This window comes from Anoplopoma fimbria, chromosome 15, assembly GCF_027596085.1.
Source record: "Anoplopoma fimbria isolate UVic2021 breed Golden Eagle Sablefish chromosome 15, Afim_UVic_2022, whole genome shotgun sequence".
NCBI classification, from domain to species: domain Eukaryota; kingdom Metazoa; phylum Chordata; class Actinopteri; order Perciformes; family Anoplopomatidae; genus Anoplopoma; species Anoplopoma fimbria.
Window position 1 is genome coordinate 5,034,732 of NC_072463.1, and position 16,630 is coordinate 5,051,361.

Here is a 16,630-nt window from a genome sequence, read left to right on the forward strand (position 1 = left end):
CTGTTTTTGTTTTTTCGTTTTTCACAACCTGCCTGCTGCTGCTGTTATTAGTCAGAACCTCCTGCTGCATTCAGAGGCGGTCGGGACGTTACAGGGGCCTGTTAACGGAATAATCCCCTGGGGCTTACCGAGGGTTATAAAAAGCACTGAGGCTGTTTTAAGTCTGCTGTGTTGGACAGGTTGCTGCATCTGAGTGTGTGTGTGTGTGTGTGTGTGTGTGCGTGTGTGTGTGTGCGTGTGCGAGCCAGAACACACAGTTGTACACGTCTTAACGAGGCCAAAGACCAATCACAGCCGGGAAAAATAGAGTCCGCATATGAGATAAGACTTGATTGTCCAGACTAGATTGAATCATTACCACAGCTCTTCTTCTCTGGTTTTAATCAATGCATACATGCTTTTTTTTCTTCCAGCACCTTGTATTTATCGTACCGGTTGCAAGATTTCTGAAAGAGCCAATCAGTATGTTTTACTATCGATACATCACTAATATTCAGCTGCAAAATGGTGCAAAATCAACCAAAAATTTAGTAAAAACTTGAGAGCAGAAAATTATTTGTCACTTGAAGTTGTTGTGTGAAGATCACAGATCATAAATTAAACCCCAGCTGGTAACCGGTAGAAACGCTGGAGGTGTTTAAATTGGAGCAATGACTGATTTGAGTTTTTCTGGTTTGTGTTGGCAGGTATCAGCAGCAGGAGGTGTGTGTGTGTGTGTGTGTGTGTGTGTGTGTGTGTGTGTGTGTGTGTGTGTGTGTGTGTGTGTGTGTGTGTGTGTGTGTGTGTGTGTGTGTGTGTGTGTGTGTGTGTGTGTGTGTGTGTGTGTGTGTGTGTGTGTGTGTGTGTGTGTGTGTGTGTGTGTGTGTGTGTGTGTGAAGTGGGGGAAGTGAGTAACGCTCCCTATCGAGGAGGTGGGTGTTGCTGTGATTAAACCTTCATATTCATCTTCTTGTGTTAAAAGAGACAGAAAATGTCAACAGTGAGTCTGGCAGATGATTGAGTTTGTGGAAGTCTCCGTCTGTTTACACCAAGTATTAGAAATATACCTGATGGGGAAACTCACATTTTTTTATTCTATTTTCCTTTCTTCCCCTCGTCAGATAAAGTATTTAATCAATTCATTATCTAATAAGGCAAATATGTGTTCATACCATAGTGGCTGTAGTCATGGTGACGTCACCCATTGGTTTGTAAACTGCAGTTTTAAAGCCTGAAGTTCCACATTTTGGCCACCGCCATCTTGAATTTTGGCCGTCGCCATCTTTGTTTTTTTGCAACCAGTGAACATGACCGTATTTGGTGCTGTATACAGCTCTGTTAGAGACCTGTCAATCATTGTGTAGCCCCGCCCTAACGCATACTCTGCTTTATGGTCTATTTGACTCATAAATTAACATAATATTTTGTGTTTAAGCGCTTTTATAACTCGTTGTATAACTTTAAATATACTTTTTCTACCAGTCAAGGAATCCTTTGGTTTCCATCGTTTCCAAATCGAACAAAAACCTGTTATTAAACACTGGAAATGCTTGAGTTTTGTTAGCATCATATTTGTTGAGGTAATGCTGTGCGACAAAAGTTGATATACAGAAGTTTTAACACTTGATTTTTGGACTAAATGGAAACAAATGGACGCCTGGAACAGGAAATATACATTTTTTTTTTTAAAAATCTATGCATTTGAAGACGTAAAGCTGACACTTTGCTTCTCTTCTGGGAGATAAAAAATGCCCCACATGCGTCTAATAACCACCACTAGGAGGCTGATGAGAATGTTATTCTACCCTCCATTAAACAAACACTTGCCTCTCTGGTCAGCTTCCAGAGAACTGAGTCATGTAATTGAGTGAAAGCTGGATAAACGGCCCACCAGCGGACCAGAAGCAGCGAGGGTCTTAATCTCTTCGGGGCCGCGGCCGGGAATAGCCGCTCTGATCTGCTGGAAATCCTGCCGCTTAATCAGCTTGTCTTCTGGCGTCCTGAGCCGAGTGCTGAAGGCCGGGCCAACATCCAGGCCTGACGCAACGCTGCCAGAGAGCGAGCACGAGATGTGACGGGGCGGCACGCCACCAGATCACGGCGAGGGGGCGTGTCGGGTCTCCAATGGACGCAAGGACTCAGAGTCATCGCTTTAAAGATTAAAATAGCTGCAGGTTATCTTAGGAACTGAGCTACTGGTGGAGAGAGAAGAGGGCACTGAACTCAGGTGTTTTTATTTACCTTCATTATGTCTTTTTAGCTGCTAAACGTTCCAATAAGTTCAGCGGATATTAGCTGATTTTAAATATTTTTAGTTAAAACACCATTCTAATCAAATTAAAGGAGATTAAGTGGTTTAATGTGAAACAAATTATACAAAATATTTTGTCCCAAACAGTATACGGATAAAACTTGTTTCTAAATTAATTTAAAGGGGATAAAGTGAATAAATATTAAGACACATATTGTTACTTTTACTCAAATATTTTAGAGTTAAAACTTGTTTCTAATGGAATTAAAAGAGATAAAGTGATTTAATGTTAAACTATAGAAACAAATTTTACATTTTACACAAATATTGTTATAATAATATACAAAGAGAAAATAGGATTTAAAAGACAACTTGGAGACGTTTTCAAGACGAAAATCGTTGTTTTTATCACTAATGGAGCTGATGGTTCGCTGTTCTTTTTTTCCTTGACAGTGATCCACCGTTTTACCACCACAGTTGTCTTTTAACCCTTTAATCCTGGTGGGACTAGAAGAGGAGCAGAGCAAAGCAGAGATGATGAGATTAGCGGCTGAAAAGAGACTCGGAGAGTTAAAGCTTCTGTTGCTGCTCGATGGTTTTCAATAAACCTCTTACACAAGTCCTCATCTCGCTGAACAACAGCAACAGAAAGTGATTATCATTTGATCAATAACAGCGTTTATCAAAGTGAGCCTGACAGTTTGGGAGTGTACGAGGTATTTATGTCAGATTTCTAAAAGGATGACCTCCACAGTCAGAGGTCAATGATATTTGCTCAAGGACACTTGAGAAGTGGGGTTTGTGCAACTGGTTGTCCAGTTAAAGTGATCGACAAGAATTCAGTAATTTTGTGACAAAGAGAAAAATCTGTTGACTTTTTTTTATAATAAAGTATATAATCTATTTTAACACCTGGAAAAAAAGCATTGAGGAATAATAGCATCCTTTTACATGTGTGTTATAAAGTATATATATATATATATATATATATATATATATATATATATTGTATACGTTTATAAAGGCAAAAGCATTAAATGAAAACATAAAAAGCAGTAATAAAATAACTAAATCATAGTAATAATAAAAACACATGGTGTGCGTTTCTATTTCTGGAAAAAGCTGTGCATCCAGCTTCCTGTCTGACTGCACCTTCAAAATAAAAACAGTCCAAGAATTGAAAAAAAAAAATACTTTTGTCATAAATTGCCCAAAAGACACATTAAAAAACTGTATTTGCAGAAAAATACTTCTCAGATTTCAGGTATTTTGTGTTTGTTTGAGCAAAAAAATCAGGATGAACTCTGTCTCAAAGCTTTTACAGCATTAAGTTAAATATTCATGGTCTCCTGAGGATGAATCCTAAGTATTTCCATGACTAGTGGACTAAAACTGAGACCTGTTGACATGCAAAACCAACAAATAAGTGTTTAAAGTGTGTACAAATGAAAAACATGATCATTTCTCTGCAGCTCAGTCTGACAGAAACATGTTAATCTTTTAATTAGAGGATCCACCAGTGACACAAATAATGATAATAATAATTATGATCATATTTAAATGTCTGTGACCCAGTTTCCATGAGGGACAAATGTTTCCACACTGCAGAGCCAGAGGCCTCCTCTGTGATCTAATCACCGAATGAAATATTGATGAGCAGCCTGTTTGAATCCGTTGAACCTGTCGTCTCCTGAATTACTATCGACCAGTTTTTGGATGGAAAGCCGATGTTGCTCCGTGTCGTGTTTTATAATCATGTTTCTAATCTGCAATATGTATTTTGGGTATAAAACAAGTCCTCTTTCTACTTGTTTTTGTGTGTAAATTAATAATTTACTCACTTTCCATCTTTGAAAGCCACAACCTCATCAATAAGGCTGGAATGGAGATCATGAATTATTGATTAATTCATTAATTTACAAAGAAATTAATGAAACTTGTCTTTCACAATTTCCCAGAGTCAGAGGTGATGTTTTCAAATTGCTTGTTAAAAATCTCACATTCAATATATATTAGATATTTTACAATTTTAGTTAATGAATGTCAGTCGGTTGTTACTCAACTATTAACAGCATTACCATGAAATTTTGTACAAACATTCACAGCCCAGAGGTTGAACCATACTGACTCTGGTGATCCTCTGTCTCTCCCTCTAGCGCCACCACAAGGTTGAATTTTGCCATTTTTACTGAAATATCTCAACAATAATCGGACGGATAGGCATCAAATTTGGTACAACCATTCATGATCCCCAGAGGATGAATGTTAATAACTTTGGTGATCCCTTAACTTTCCTGAACATCATCTGGTCAACATTTTAATTTGTCCGGTAGTTTGGTTTAAGACCAAAAACCTGCAAAACTAAACAATTTGGAAAATTAAATAATTGAGCTAAAATTTAGACCGTTGGTAAAAAAAAGCATTTTGAATACATCAACTTGGGACGTTGGAACATGTTTTAGGGCATTTTTTCACAATTTACTGATATTTTATTGACAAAACTTTTAATTAAACAAATAATTAAGACATTAATCGCTTATTAAAATAATTAGTTGACTGCTCACCTTCTTTAAATTCCTGCTAAACTAATGACATTCCCATCAGCCTCATCTGTACTTTGTTTTGTGCTAATAAGCAAATGTGAACATGCTAACACGCTAAACCAAGATAGCAAACATGCTGTGGGTTCCAATATTCATACTACCATACTATTTAGTATGCCATATAAATATTTAGTATTTCCCAATACACAGTACGTCAAGTGCAAGATGCCAAAAATACCAGGATGTTCTACGACATCCGGTCACATTTTACAGAATCTTTTTCTGGCTATTCTCACCCACAATCCTTTGCACAGCAGCTATATGAGCACAGGGTCAAAGTTCAAGGTGTCATGTTATGATGAAGTACATCCCAACTGAATGCATCCTGCATGCAACAGTACATTCTTTATAAAGGCAGTACGCACTAGAAGTAAAAAGAAAATCTATGCTAAACATCAGCATGTTAGCATGTTGACGTTAGCATTTAGTAAAGTAGCGCTAACCTCACAGAGCTGCAGAGCCTTTAGATTAGTTGAGCATCACGACTGTTTTCTCTTTCTGTCTATCAACCAAACTATTTCAATAAACGCATATATTATTCAAACGTTACTAAATATTTAAAAATGGATCACAAAGTGTATTTCCTCCATCACATGAAGGTCAGAAAAGACTACATTTTCTCAAAATTTAAATTTGTTTTATGGGATTAATGCCCATCAAACATGATTCATAAATTGGGGAAACACTAAATAAAATAAAATGTTTAAGTGGACTGTTGAATTAAAGGATAGTTTCACTGTTTTCCAACCAATCGAGCTTAAGGAGACATTTATTCCTTCCATGGGAACCAGCCTCATTAAAAACCAACACCACCCTCTTCAACACCGACCTTCCTGCCACACAGTTTGGATCGCGGCCAATCGTCTTCCTCTCTGAGGTGTGGGGGTCGCCCACTGAGCAGCACAACAATGGAGGGTTAATCAGCGATGCTCTGCTCGTCTTCGTTTAATGGATGGACCGGCTTGGCAGCGGTCCAACCATCTCAAAATGGGCACTCAGCAGCGGGTACACTGGGGACCATTATGGGCTCTGGGAAAAGAAGGGGTTCCTTGTGTTGGTTTGAGGGGAGTTTGTTCAAGAGGAACACGCTGGAAAAACCTTGAAAAGACACAGTGTGGTATTTTTTAAAATAAGTCTGAAAAATACTCAGAAACAATCGGATTTTTCTAGATTGAAATGGTAAAAAATTAAATCAATAATAAAAAACAAACAACAATTTTCTGTGTGATAAAGACAGTAAGCTGTGGAAATAAAGCTGTATATGTTTGTTGAATCTGTTATTAAAACAGAGTATAGAAACAATAATTTATGTTTTTTAGAAAGAGTTATATACTGGAACTATTTCTGGAACTATTTTTTTTATAATTTAACAATATTATACACATTATTCTAAATTGTTGCATTTTAACTTTTGGTAATTTAGGCATATTTTAATTCTAATAATGTTGTAATATAATAAATTAATGATTCCAACACAGGCCATTCTGCATAATTAGTGCTTTTACTTTTTGTTCTTCCAGTATAATTTGATGCTGATACTTTCTTACTTTTATGAGTAAAGTTTTGAATGCAATTCTACTTGTAACAGAGTATTTCTACACTGTGATATTGCTACTTTTGCGTACTTAAATTAAAGATGGGAGTACTTCTTCCACCACTGGTTATGTGTAGTAACAAAATGTACGACTAGAACTACCACATACAGTATCTCCTCCTGATTATGGAAATCTTTTAAATGTAAATCTGCAGACAGGAAGTGTCTGAATGCGTGGTGCTCGTGCTGCTGAGCGTCTTTGTGTCTCCGGCTGCCTGCTGGTGGATTTGAGTTATCAATGGAGATTTTTTTTTTGGGCGGCTTTTGTTCTGCCTCGCTCTGACGTCACCGACCCGTCAGCTGAGTCTTTGTTGCAGTTTTTCTGCAGCTCTGAAAATGGATCCTGTGTTCTTCACAAACCACAGAGAGAGAGAGAGAGAGAGAGAGAGAGAGAGGGGATTTAAAAGAGGGCAGGAGATTAAATATTCCTGATACATGTGAAAAGTTGACGACCAATTCCCTCTTCTTGTCAGCTTAATCCACACTTATCTCTTTTCCTCTCGACACATTTTATGTAACATGGTGAGAAGCCAATGTCACACTTTATGATGTTTTTTTTCCACAGCTGTTTTCATGTTACTAGTACTAACTTTGTATTTTGCAATTTAAAAAACATGCAGAAGGGTGGGATACAATTACAAAATATTGTAGAGGTTTCAGTGAAGAAAATACAGTTTTACATTCACATTAAATGTAGTAATTGAATTGCAGTTAAAGCTTAAAGAGCTGGTGATTAGTATTTTGAGTGATCTCTTGGCAGAAATGTAGTATAAGATTCATAACTATGTTTTAATTAGAGTATAATCACCTGAAACTAACAATTGTTGTATTTTCGTTAACTTAGAATGAGTCCTTCATATCTTCATAGGTAGCAGGTCCTGTTCATGGAGTCGGCCATGTTGCTCTGCCATGTTTCTACGGTAGCCCAGAACGGACAAACCAAACACAGGCTCTAGAGAGAGACTTTTTAACGTTTTTACATTACCTAAAGGCCACCGTAGTTCTCTTAGCACTTGTGGTAATCTGCAGAGTGCAAAAAACGTGGATCGTCTGATTTCTGTTGCTCTTAAAGTGATGTTATTATGGTATGGATGTCCTCTGAGCCGATTGAACGGTGTTACCACGCTTTTATTTGCAGCTTCATACAGATGTTGCAATTTTGAGTCTTGTTTAAAGTCAGTTTCCCCATTTTTTTAAGAAGAACCAAACACCTAAATTATCATAAAAAAAAGGACTCCAAGACAAACAGCAATAACATCACAAACATTACAAGTTCTATCACATAACGTAGAACTAGGAACAATATGTTGACCTAAAGCTGTGATGGTTACCTATATTTTTAATATGCAAAGACAGTTTCTGAACTCAATCATTGGAACAAGAAACTTCTGACCTAAGACATCTGCAAATTAAGTCTTCCTATGACTCTGATTATTTGGAACGTATCTTCTAGTTTGTTTATGCAACCCTAGCACTGCTACAGTATTAATCATGACCACCACAAGAGACAAAAAACAATGATGCTAACAACATGTATTTTTACATACAAGAACAATTAAAAGAAGGAGCGAGAATCAGTTTTGGAAAAAGAAAACTCTGCTTTGTGTTTGTCAATGAGCGAACTCCCTGTACATGAAGGAGCTGAAGGAAAAGTACTGCAGCCGTCAGTATCTAATCTGAACAAAGCGTAAATGGAGAGCCTGTTCTCTGCCTGCAGACACAGAGTACATATCAGAGCAGATATGCTGCATGAACGCAGGCTGTTATCTTTAATCACAGTCCTGCAGAGGTGACTGTGAGGGAGTCAAAGAAAAGGTGACATCATGGTCTGAAGGAAACTACATCAGGACACGCATTAGATCATTTTTCATGCTTTGAATCAATCTTCTTATTACTGGTTCGACGTGTAAATGTTTGTTTTCCTGTTGCGTTGAAGATACATGTTAAATCTATCAGTTCCTGCCCAGCGTCCAAATGAGAAAATTCCACTACATTTCTGTGGGACTTTTTTTACGGTGTGTTTGCTACAGGTGAAAAAACATTTTAGTTTTTGTGTCTCGTGAATCTCAATGAGATACAATTATGATTTTAAACAAACAAAATAAGTTAAAAAGAATAAAATACACCACAATAATGTCTGATAACAAAGGATAGAAATGAACAAATAAGACAGAGAAGACATATTTCATCTGTGAAAATGAAAAATTCAGCTTTGACAAACTCAGTTATACAACATGTTCATTTTAACTAACCGTCAGTTTATCAGGTGACTATAAAAAACAGTATTGGAATCCTAACAGGCTTTCTGATTGGCTGCTGGTGAGCTCGTCATTGAGGAAGTTAAAAGTCATAAAAAGGTGATATGAGACAAGGACCCGGTGACCTGAATGTTGGCTCAGTGTTAATCGCTGCAGGTCTTTACATACTGACAGTCACATTTCAACCTTGATAACCTGATAAGAAAACAGGACGACGACACAGTTTATTTAAAGGGCAACAGACTCAAGTGGAGCTCATAATAACTGAAACTGTACTTTTATGAACACACCACTACAATACATGCATTTACAAAACAGCTCAACTTAGCTTATAAACTAGCTAAAATATAAAAACACTAAAATATAAACTACAGAAGGCCTCAGATTTCCTTTCTTTTTCTAGCTAAGGGTTCTGGTTGCTTAAATGTACCTTAAAAAGCATTTATTTATCTTTCATTGTCTCTGAATGTAGCACTTGAACCAGTTCAGCATGTTTGAAGGACCAGGGAACCATTATCATCATTTGGATGAATTTAAGTCTAATATTCTCCACTGTTCTCTCGATTTTTGCTCTGTTTTGGTCTCCACCAAACTTGACTTGACCTAAAGTTTACTTTATGTACTAATGTTAGCATGTCTCCAGTCAATCGGTGAGGAATAATTCATATTAACCTGTACAAATTGATTATTTTTAGGCAGATCAGTGCATCTTATCATCTTATATTGTTGTGGAAAACAGTTGCTTATTTACAAATCGAGCAATCACAGCACATTATCTTTCATTAGGAGTCGTGTTTGTTTCCAACTGATGAATTTAAGTCCATTATTCTCTCTATTTTTGCTCTGTTTTCGGTCTCCACCACCTCCTGAGGGACATATTTGTATCTTTAGCTTCTAAATGCTCCTCTATGTTCACCAGCTAGTCTCTAACTGCGTTGGTTCCTCTTTACTGCTTAACAAGTAGTGTAAAGTCCCTTTTCAAGAGCTTTTTTTGCTGCTTGCAGCTGCTGGAAACAAAGCGTCTTTGGTTCAGGAGGAAGAGCAGGTTGTCCATTATAGTCGCAGCGTTGGCAGCTTCCCAATGTCCTCGTGCCAAAGAATATTTAAACAAGGCATCAAACAAGGACCGCATGTTGCATGATAGCTGGCTAGAAGCTGTAAAAGTGTTTGGAAAACAGAGTCAGGTGATACGTCGCTGTGGATTGACCCCTGTATCACATACAAGTAGTGATGATATGCATTAATATAACCATAAAATATGGTAGGATGTCCAAAGGGTTTTCCAGAAAGATTTGGTGACTATGTCTCACCAGGCAACCCTGTCTTCATTAAATTAAGTTTTTGTTTCACTAAACTGATTTCTTAATTACGTTTTGAAGGAAACATATTTTCTCCCGGATTACGGTTGCTGTTTTAAACAAGTGGTAAAATGAAACAAAACACACAAAAACACATTTAAACTACTTGGTAATGTTAGGTTCAACATCATGGTTTGGCTTTAATTATGTTACGTTAAGTTACGGACGTAAATCAAATGAAGTTACTGCAGACTTGATTTCACAAAGGACATGAACAGCGGTTTCCTTGGTGAATGTCCTGTGTTTGTTTGACTCCTCCAGCCACTCCGACCTCGGATGCTGACTTTGTTAAGAAATAAATATTTCATTCTTCAGACATCTGGGGAAAAAAATGCATTTTTCAGAAAATAGCTAAATGTCTTTAGGATTTATCATATTGGAAACATAAATGTCTGTACCAAATGTCATGCCAATTCGTCCAATAGCTGTTCAGATTTTGAAATAAATGCATTTGCCTCCGAACGTAAAATAATTGCTTATATCATTCTTTCAAACACTACCCAAAACTCATGACCATAGGTGAGGGTTAAATCGATCGGTAAACGGATAACTTTGCCTTCTGGCTCAGCTCCCTCTTCACTACAATAGTTCATCTCATGCTTCATTTTACCCTCAAGTGTATCCATCCCGTCCAAATTTAAATATCTCTGAATTCTATTTGTACACGTTCCAACATCCCGGCGGTCCCAGCTGAGCAACAAGTTATAACCAGATCTATATTTTCCACCGAGTACGTGCAGCAAACATGTGAGTCACTGTGTCATGGGATGCATCGAGAAGCATTGGGAGCATTGTGCTTTTCTCAGAAAATGGGAAACATGAGGACGAGTCTGCTCTGACGGATGAACTGCATGAAGAAACAGCTGACATTTGGCTAACAATAGAGACTAAAGAAGAAGAATTAAATCCCAACTGGCTGGAAGAAAAAATTACATTGATTACAGTCAAAACTGTTGGTGCATTTTCAAATATTAAAGGAAGCCGCCTAAAACATCATGTGTTTCTTTTACAGAGCTAAACGTGATGCCCTCTTTATTTGTTAAAATCAGTAATATCTGCCTATAAGTAAGGAAAACATTTTAGTTTTTACACTTAGGATTTTGTACAGATTTCAGATTTTCAGCTGGACCATCATGCATTGTTTTGAACTGGTCTTTAAAAAGTTTTAATGAGGCCATATTTTGTTGATTATTCTAATCCATTCAATTATTTGTAAATCATTTGAGGTTATAAAGACTTTGATCATTGTACCTTGATCTACTCTTGCTAAAGATGCTAACATTCGAATTTTGGTCATTAAAGAATAAAAGTATAAAGAAAATAAAAATGATAAGGATGCAAATAAAGTATAATATTGGCAATAAGGAAAAGCTGATTAGTGCAATGCTTTAAGCTAAATGCTAGCATGCTCACAATGATAAATTGAACATGCTGGTGTGGACCATGTTATCTTGGTTTAGCAGTATAGCATGCTTACATTTGCTAATAAGCACTAAACAACATATGATAGGAAGGTCATTAATTTGGCCAGTTTTTAGTCATAATCCGAATTGGACAGAATAAAGTTTTAACCAGATGGTGGCGCTAGATGAAAAGAGGATCACCAAACTTATTACAATTCATCCTGATGGAAACATAAATGTTTGAACCAAATTTCATGGGAAACCATCCAATAGTTGTTGAGAAATTTCACTAAAAACCACAAATATGCACCTCATGGTGGCGCTAATTGAAAAGTCAGAAAATAACTCAATGTCTCTAGGATTCCTCATATTGGAAACATAAATGTCTGAACCAAATTTCATGCCAATCCACCCAACAGTTGTTTAGATATTTTAGTCTGGATCAAGGTGGTGCAACAGTTAAAACATCCTGTGATGTTTTTGTGTCGGTCTGCAGGGGTGCAGCCTTTGTATCTTGATGTGTGATTCGTGTATGCGGTGAGAAAAAGGTGTGGCACATTCCTGCTGCAGAGTGTGTTTGTCCTAAGCTGTGTGAGACGTGCAGCGAGGAAGGACAGACATGAATACGCATTTTGTACTTTGGCCAAACAGGCAACACTGCAGCAGCTCTGCAGCAACATACAGGAAGCCGCACAGACGTTTCACTCCGTCAGCTCCATGCGGTTAGATCATATAATACTGATTGATTTAATAGCTGGAGATTTTTTGTGATAATCAAAAGTAAAAGTTGGTAAACTGGTTTGAACCTCTCTTGAACTCTCTATATAGTTGCTTATAAATATATATATATTTATTCCTCATACATTTATACTTGAGTCAAAAGAGGTTGGATCTGAAAACTGATGAATCCTATAGTCTGGAAAAAAGTAAACTAATAAATATGATTTAAAAGCCAGAAATCCCAGCCTCATGATGATAATATTCAATATAACTCTCCTTTCATCTCCGGTTTTGGTCTCCACCCCCAAAAAATATCTGTATCTTAAGCAGCTAAATGCATATTCACTTTCTTCACCAGCTATTCTCTTACTGAGTCTGTCTGCTGTTTGCTGCTGAACAGATGAATACAGTAAGTGTGCTGTAAAACCATAACTACGAGCTAAAAGAGGCTCATTTAGAGCACCACATGAAGTAATCATTTGTACAGCGTTTTTGTTTAACAACCTATATTTCCTCCACAGATTGCCTACTCAATACAGTCTTACGGTAGTTTGTTATATAGTCACAAAACGTAATTTATTGGCTTCCTTTTTGGGCGGCGATGCGTTACAAAAGTTAGGTTTAGGCAACAACACCCATCAGTTAGGTTTAGGAAAACAGTAGATTGCATTTTGTGACTATTTAACCACCTGCCATTTTACTGGGCTGGCCTACATTAATGATCATTTGCGACAAATCCTTAACATATTATCGCTTAAGTTATTATGGCTTAACATGTTTGCATATTTGTCTATTGTACACATCTAGCAGGTATTGAGCAACATTAGCATTCAGCAGGAGTCGTGTTTCTAGCCTCATGATGATTCTTAGTCCAAAATCCACTCTTCTTTTAGCTCTAGTTTTGGTCTCCACCTCCAAAGAAATATATTTTAGCTGCTAAATGCTTCTTCTTCTTTCTAACTGAGTCTGTCTGCTGTTTGCTGCTGAGCAGGTGGAATTCAGGAAGTGTGCTGTAAAACTAAAACTACAAGCAAAAAGAGGCTCCTTTTTGTGGACCTTTCCAGACTTTGTCATTCATCATCGGTCCACTTGTTTCCCGTATAGAGTTTAACACATCTACTAGTCACCTGACCCTTCTCCCCCCAGCACAGCAGGAAAAGAGTGCAAATGAAAACAAAATATAAACAAAACAAGATTATCAATGCGGTGCTTCATAGACACAATGTCCGGTGGCTTTAATACGTTTTTAGTCATACGACTTTCACAAGACTTTCCACTCCACCTAAGTTGGTTTCAAGGTGCAGAAACTGTGCAGGAGTTTGTCCCATTTTTTCTATGGAGCTGTAAACATAGATTTTATTGTTTCTTGAGAGCAGCTGATTAGTTTCCTTGCAATCGTTATCCAAAAAGAGGATGTACTTCATAGCTCACTTCCTTATTGTTTTTTTGCAGACAGCCTTTAACTTACTTACAACCTTTTAACCCTTTTATTTTAGGCTTCTCAAACTTCCTGCTCAGACTCAGCTTGAAACAAGTGCAATTAGTAAAGGCTCATTTTTCATTCTGCGTCCTTTTGCTCCAGTAAAACACATTTGTGTCACAGGTTGGGAACAAACTGCACAGATTCCCACAGGAGGGGAGGGTTCGGGACAACAGTTTGTGTAGTTCTAAATGTCCTAAAATCCCAAACAAAGCACACGTCCTGTTCAAGGTGAGAGAGACTTTGGACGAGGCACGATGATCGGCTGCCCCCTGCAGCTCAGACGGAGGTTCAGCCAACACTGTTAACAGTACTTTCTTTCCTGAAATAGAGACGTCAGCTCTCTGAGTGGACTGTTTTATTGGCTCTACGTTGCAGAAAATGGCACTTTACATGAGAGTTTATGGATTTGAATAAAACATGACATTCAATCCATCACCCATCCAGGCACTCATGCTATTCTTGTGCATCTGTACATGCAAGAATGCATAGAAAATACAAGTGCCATTTTTCCCACATAAGAAGTCATTTTGTGACGTATTTTTCACAATCACGTTAGGTAACTCCCCTTTGCACTCTGCCTCCGTCCTTGGCTCAAGAGTGAATTTGCAGATGTAATTCGTGGGAGTGGAGACACACAGTAATATCCGCTGGCCAAACAGAAGGGCCAGCTGCCGTGCGGTGGAGAGTGAGTAATAATTCCTGCTGTTGCCGCAGCAACCGGCCAAATATGGCACCGGCCCCATCCCTGTCAGGTACCGGCGTTACAGCCAAGGAGACAACACCAGTGATGCCTTAACACATCTCATAGAAAGATCAGTAGTATCAGTATAAATCCAGTATATTTGGAGTCAATGATGAACTTTACTGCCACATTTATCCACCATTCCAATTCCAGACACATTTAAAGCATCATTAGCCATTAAAGGTCTTCATTCAGTGTTAATGAAACTTGAATTTCATCTTTTAAATTTCGAATTGATTGATAATATATATATTTTAAATTTATTTAAAAGAGATATTAAGATGTATACATACATCTCCTAGCTTATTGTATTTTTAGTCATGTGTACTATATTATTGTTTGTTTGTTTGTTTTGTTTTGGTTGTTGTCTAATATTTATCTACTCTGCCCTACAAGACCAGAACACACTAACCAAGTATTGGTCAAAATTTAGACCAGGATCTGACTTTTTTACATCTGTTTTAATGTTTCGCTGGTGAGCTAACGCTAAAGAAGTACAGCTAATGTTTGACATTATGAGAAAAGCGACACGCTCATCTCTGCTAGTAGCTTGCTAGCTTAGATTAATTAGATTGTACAAACATTAAGTATCTTAGTTTAACAATATCATCAAAAACAAGAGTATAAATAAAGGTTTTACAACCTATAACACTTTATCTTAATTTCACTTAACGGAAATTAGAAGTCTTTAATCAAGCATTGGTTTGCGTTTGTTTGTTTGACATTATGAGAAAAGAGACATTAAATCAAGTATCTACAAAATGTTAAGGATCAAGTCAAAGAGTTATTTCCACTGTGATCTTACAATTAAGCTAGCTAGCTTTGTTTTGTGTTAGCTTGCTGACTAAAGTGTTTTAGCTACTGATTGATAACTTAACGTTTCATGAAAAGAAAATGAGAGGGTATCTGTGTGGCATGGGGGCAAAAAAAGAAAAGAGACTTATTATTATTCGCCTTTCTAAACTAGGTAGAACTCTTTGGCCTGGACTAAATGAAGTTATGTAAATTCTGTCTCAACTGGAGCATAATGTCCGTTCTCCAAATGTCTCACGTCCTCAGGCGGTCAGGTCGCAGCAGCCGGAAAATACAGAGAAGTCGGGTTTGTGAGTGGAGGGTTGCCTGTTTGAATCCCTCGTGTAGTTGGGGGGTTTATTCAAAGCCTAAATTATTAGATGATATACATTTGTTTCATAAGGACTGAGCAATACCTGAAATTTGTTAAATAATGAACACTACAAAAACATTGACAGAAATCTATTTTTATTTCTGGTATTTTGTAAAAAAAAATCTGGAAATGTTTTGATTCATTTGAAATTAATTGAAATTGAGACAGTTCATTAGCAATTATTTCACTTCCCCCCCCTTAAAACAAGTAAATAAGTTTAAGACTAAAGAAGAGTAAAGATGAATTAAAAAGACATAAAAAAGGGAATTGATAAAATTGATTACAAGCTGTGAGGCAGGATATTCTATAAATCTGAGAAAGGCAAAGGTTGCATTATTTAAAGGTTACTTATCTCATTATATCGGGATATCAAAGCAGTTTTCTCACAGAAAAATAAGGGTCATATATACACATAAATGCACCCAATAAAAGATTCATATTTTTGTTATTTTACTGATATGGGAGTATCCACCTGTCATTTTATCAATAAAGCTTGGATTTGATTCATAAATACAAACTTAACCACTGTCCCGTCTGCATTTCCCTGTCTGAAATGGGTCTCTTTTCACTAACTGGCAGCTGCATACATTTTTGTGAACTCACTGAATGTCTCAGAGGACCGACATGAGCCTCCAGCTGTTGTCCTGAACCAGATCTGAATGATCATCAGTCAAGGATTCCAGCAAAATGAAGACACCATAAAACACACTTTCAGCAGACAGATGGAACTCGGACCGGAGCCAGTATTTCCAGCTCAGTCTGCTGGAATGCTGCCCTTATCCCCAGTCCTCCCACTGACCCCATTTGTGAAGTACTATGAAGTTTAAAACCCACAAAAATATTTTCTAACATGAATTCAGTTTTCTTTTCATATTTGCCCCATTTTTATGCGTATTTTGAAAGTGTGCATAAAAACTGATGGACGGAATTGCACTTACTGACACTGTTTACATGCTGACGTCTCTGGTAGCGGCTTTAATTCATTAATTAACCCTAATTAATTATACATATTTTGTAAAAAAAAAAAAAAACATTAAATTAATATAATAATTAGCAAATTGCACACATAAATGA